The sequence below is a fragment of the Triticum dicoccoides genome, chromosome 2B (genome assembly GCF_002162155.2).
Source record: "Triticum dicoccoides isolate Atlit2015 ecotype Zavitan chromosome 2B, WEW_v2.0, whole genome shotgun sequence".
Classification (NCBI taxonomy): domain Eukaryota; kingdom Viridiplantae; phylum Streptophyta; class Magnoliopsida; order Poales; family Poaceae; genus Triticum; species Triticum dicoccoides.
In genome coordinates this window covers 820747461-820753020 of record NC_041383.1, presented here as the reverse complement: position 1 = coordinate 820753020, position 5560 = coordinate 820747461, and the positions used below count along the sequence as shown (strand labels likewise).

Genomic DNA, 5560 nt, shown 5'->3' with positions numbered 1-5560 from the left:
ATTTGTGGAGACTCTTGGCCTCCACAAAGCAACAGCGGACGGACTGGCTAGAGCATAACGACGGCCACTCATGCTTCGAGTCTGATCGCCGATCTTGGACAAAGTTGTGGGGAGCTTCGGTCCCTTCCAAAGTGAGAATTTTTGCATGGAGATTGGCCAAATCTTCCATCCCTACGGGAGAAGTCCGCAAGCATCGGAGCATGGCTGAAACACCGGAGTGCGCCTTATGCAAGGAGGCGGTGGATACGTGGCGTCATTCGCTCTTTGATTGCAAGATGGCGAGATGCGTTTGGGCACTAGCTGACGAGGATATCACAGAAACCATTGTCTCGAACCGGATGGACGACGCAAAGCTATGGATGCTGTGGCTCGTTGATACTATTCCTTCGATGGAGCTTGCGCGCGTCCTCGTGACGATGTGGGCTATTTGGTGGGCACGGCGTCGAGCTATCCACGATGATCAGTACCAAAGTCCACTAAGTACTCACATGTTCATTGAGAAATTTTTGTCAGAGCTGGAGGCGACCCCCGACGAGAAAGAACGACCCAGGGACCGAACTGCAAAATCCAAGGACCTGCATGCTACGGCCAGGGACTTGCATGTAATGGCCCGGGGAGAATCAGCGCAGCGCGACCGATCAGTTCGGACGACCTGGCTCCCGCCGGCGAAGCATGACGTGAAGATTAATGTTGATGGCGGCTTTTCCAAGGTTGGGGACCGATTAGCTTCGGCGGTGATCTGTAGGGACAAACATGGCATGTTTCTAGGTGCTTCCGCGGTTATTTTCGAGGGTTTGCTTGACCCAACTATACTCGAAGCCCAGGCGTGCAACGAGGCCCTTGCTCTTGTTGCGGACCTCCATGTTCAATCCGTGTGTGTTGCATCGGACTATCTCGAGGTGATCACCAATATCCATACTGGTGCCCCATGTCGATATGTTGCTATCTTGGAGGAGATCAAGCACAGGAGGCGTTCGATCCAAGATATTCAGTTTGTGCACGAGAATAGGAAACAAAATGAGGAAGCTCATGCCTTAGCTAAGGCGGCTGCTTCTCTCCCTCCCTGGCGCCATGTGTGGCTTACTACTCTGCCCGATATCATCTGTATCCCTATGTTTTTGAATTTTCAATAAAGGATACTTTTCTGCTAAAAAAACCTATTCGCGTGTAGCTTGTCTAAAAAAAACTATTCCCCTGTAGCCGGCAGTGGCCGCCGGGAATTAAACCCATTAACAGTCGCACAAAGGATGCCCTCTCGGCTATGCCACGTCAGATTCACTTTGCTCGTGGATTGGGCAAGACATGCTGCTTTCAACTGGCCAGTCATTGCCTCGTTCCGGTTTTGTTGTCGTGGCTGATATGGACAAAAGAAAGCTTATAAGGGAAGTAAAAGGCCTATGTATGACTGCAGCCCAAGTCGCACACTCCACGCAACCTCTTCCTCTTCTCCGCATCTTCCTTCACGGGCCAATGCGGCTGCAGGGGCGAGGGGATGGGGGCCAGCCGGTTTCTTCGCTGGATCTGGACTTCTCCTCCTCTTCCTTCGGGCCCTCGCGGCTGCAGGGCGAGAGGATGGGGGCCAGCCGATTTCTTCGCCGGATCTGGAGCAGGGACAAGAGGAGAAGGAAGTTGGCCATGGATACATGAGGAGAGCGGGGAAGGAAGCCAGAGTGGATCAGTGACGGTTGGATCCCCGAAGAAAAAATAACAGTGGGATACAGGACGAAGATAAGCGGCGGCGACGGGCGAGGCAGCAGGAGGCGATGGCGACAAGTAAATCAGTCGCCTATGGATAAAAGGTAAGTGCGGCCGCCATTTGGTCCCTCTCCTTTCCTCCTAGTTTGTGCCTTCTCTATACATATAGTCACGGTATCGGCTCTGGCAGCTCGCGCCGGTGTACACCTCATAATGATATGCCTGTTGCATATGGCCGTAGAAGAATAGCAGGTGGATTAGGAGACACCACATCATGAACCAGATTTGTACCCTTGGACACCGAAGCAATGTAGGTGTATGGTGCTCTGAATAAAATTGATAGCCTGCATATATGTTTGCTGATGCATGTGTGTGTGTGTGTGTGTGTGTGTGTGTGTGTGTGTGTGTGATGGATCACTGTAAATTCATGGATGTCTTGTTCCTCTCATTCTTTTTCTTCTCAGAATTTAGGGTTGGATGTTAAACATACATGCACAGGCTTGTTTCAGAATGTCATAGTCCAGATTAGAAATTAAGAGAAGAGAGACAGAAACGATTGGTTAGTAAAATATATAGCTGCAAGTTTACATAGTGGAATTGCTGACCGAAGTTTTTCTCTAATGTACATTTATGAAATTCCTAATACTTAAAACTTGTTTTGCAGCCCGTTTTCAATCATTAGAAAAATACGATAGCATTTTTTTCAATCAGTTAACAGTATGAACAGTCAGTTAACAATATAAATATGGTAGCATTGTTCAGCCTGTTACCTACTGAATGCGAGTCACAAACGGCTTTTCAGTTAGTTAACAAATAGCAACACATCAGAAGCTTTTTTGAGATAAGCTACAAAGATAAGCAACAGTTTTTCAATCAGTTAACAAACAGCAGCACAATAGTTTTCAAGTCACCTGATCTCTGTCCAATTTTTTCTCCCTTGTTGCAGTTCACCGTTGTATTCAACCTGGGAACCTACATACAGATTTTCATCTATGATATTCCAGCATCTTCTATGCTTCCAATCTGTTAATTTAATTTTACTTATAAACGGCACAAACTTCCAGATCATGTCTGTCGCCAGAGACCTCATTGGCACATCTCAAGAGGATGCTATTATCTGCATCAGCGAGGACGACGGTGAGCTGGCAGCCCACACCAAGCAACCTACACGCTCTGCACATGTTATATGCTAATAAATGGTACCCCTACTTCACTATACAGCATTCTCCTATCCATATTGGCCCAAGATTGTAGAATTATTTAGCTTCATATTTTGCGTCTCATGAAAGAACACAATTAGGTTATGGAATCATTTTTTTCCTACTTCTAAAAAGATTTTGTTTGATTGGATGCTAATAATATGTTTCTAAATAGAATCTCGTTGTTGTTCATTATATATGTAGGTTCATTTAAACAAGATAATGGTCATTTTTCCCTCTCTCTAGATCCAGGGAAAATTGTATATTCTGTGAAGAACTATTGATGCATATTTGGCAGCTTTTGAATCCTATGAACAACTTGATGGTTCAATATGTTTCAGTTTCGTATAATTTCTGCAGAACCCTATTTATCATTCTGACATTTTATATATATTATACTTATCTTATACTTATCCATGTCAGCATTTTAGTGGGTTTTGAACAATTAGATGATTTTGCACAAGACTTTGTATGTGCACACGGGCATTTCGTATGCAAGGTGCACAACTTTGTATTTGTGTGGTAATAAAGCAAGAGGGTCTGCTCGATGACGGTGCAGGTGGTGTTCCTTTGTTTGGAGAATTTATCTGTGGTGTGATCTGTTTTCATTTCTGTTAGGCAATCCGATCAGATCATACCCTGTCATATTTAGCGCTCCTATATTTGCATATAAATCGGGCCATTAACAATATCTGATAAAAGAAACTATTGTGCTATCTTTGGTCAGTACAATATCTAATAAAGTTGTGATTTCGATCATGTATCACTACAGGTTGTTGTTGAGAAGTCTAAAACATATAAGGGGAAACCTAAGAAAAAATTTTGAACCCCAAAGTTAACAAAGCTGATAATCTATTTCTCTCATTATAACTAACTTGGCCATAGAGAAATATTTAGGTTCCTATGTTCTGCTTGCCATTTGATCCATGGCTGGCTAGATGTTCTGCCACTGTCACTCCAGAGCAGTTCTCCTCCATGACAAGTTCAGTCTATCCTAGATCTGGGTCCTCTCTGGTTCCTTCGACAATGACCTCAACACCATCGAAGCCAGGCCGCAGGTACTAAGAAACAACACATGCTCTCTTGTTTGCTACTTCCCCTAAAGCGATGCGTTTCTGAAACGGTGAAACCTCTTGCATTTCTGAAACAGTGAGACCTCTTGCATTACCTGAATAGATGATCACATCACTTGTAGCATGAGTATAGGCTAAATTTTTTTAGGAGCCATCTTATAAGAGTACATTTTGTTTATCACACGACACATGTAAACCTAGAAGTATGGTTGATTCTTGTTGTGAACTATGAGCTTTTTTATTTTGAGGGAATAGGCTTTTTAGTTGGTCATGTACATATGGATAGGCTCATTGGACGCACCTAAACCAGTCACTTGTATGTATTGACCCATGTGATTTTTGCTTAGATGGGAGCTGCTTTGTTGTCGCAGAAGACACACAGTGAAATATACATTTTAATCCTATCAGATGCTATTTGTGGTAGATCAAGCAAGCTATTAGTTTGTAAGCTATTAGTTTGTAATTCACTGAAAATGATTTCATCTTTCACAAAAGGACATAAAAGTACCACTAGCATTTATGTTCTGGTTCATATCCACATATTAACTCAGCAAATGCTTAAAGTACAAAAGTAAGCAGGTTTGTCTTGCTTTCGGTAGTGATTTTTGCTTAGATGGGAGCTGCTTTGTTGTCGCAGAAGACACACAGTGAAATATACATTTTAATCCTATCAGATGCTATTTGTGGTAGATCAAGCAAGCTATTAGTTTGTAAGCTATTAGTTTGTAATTCACTGAAAATGATTTCATCTTTCACAAAAGGACATAAAAGTACCGCTAGCATTTATGTTCTGGTTCATATCCACATATTAACTCAGCAAATGCTTAAAGTACAAAAGTAAGCAGGTTTGTCTTGCTTTCGGTAAATGAAAGCTAGCCTTATAGTGAACCATTTTACCTGTGCAGGATGCATACATGAGTTCTACACAAGATGCACCCTTTACCTTGATAAATCTGTTTTGTTGTCTGACAAAAAAAATGTTGTTTTCTTTTGTAGTGTTGAACCTGGGATGAATGATTGTTTCTTATAGGCTGGTGTTTTCAAAAGCGCAAAGGCACCACAAACTATGTCAACAAAAAGGCACAGAGATCCTAGAGACACATGAAATAAGAGTACACCTGATTCAGATGGCGAGAATGGCTCGGTTGCCCTGATAGCTCTAGGGCTGGATGTATAAATGTTGATATCTGCATGCTTGTAAATTTATACCATGAATCATTTTTATGCTGCTACTTTTCTTCCAGAATTTGTATCTCTTTCGTCTGAATTGTCGTAATGTGCATTGCATTTCTACTGCTTTATCTTATTTTTACGTTTGCTTCTGATAGTCTGTGTTGTAGCTCCGATCTGAAGCATATCATTGCTTGCATGAACCTGTATGACACTAATCAGAAAGAGCACCCTCCCACCTGGCAATGCCCAACTACCTCTCAGGAGGCCCGCAATGACGGGCCCCAACCACTAGTCGCAGATCACCAAAGGTCACGGCATCAGCCGGAGACTCAGGACGCCACATCGCTTTGACCACGGAAGGACAGACCCCAATACCAATTCCATGTACGTTTCTATCTAGATCTCATGGTAACTGTTAAA

General features: G+C 43.1%; 1 long non-coding RNA gene across 1 annotated transcript; it reads left to right on the top strand.

The window, feature by feature from the left end:
• Nucleotides 1–1428: 1428 nt before the first annotated feature.
• Nucleotides 1429–5107, top strand: LOC119369015. Its single transcript, XR_005176809.1, has 3 exons — nt 1429–1799; nt 2760–3952; nt 4964–5107. It is a non-coding gene; the product is annotated as an uncharacterized LOC119369015 (long non-coding RNA).
• The last annotated feature ends 453 nt before the right edge of the window (nt 5108–5560 follow it).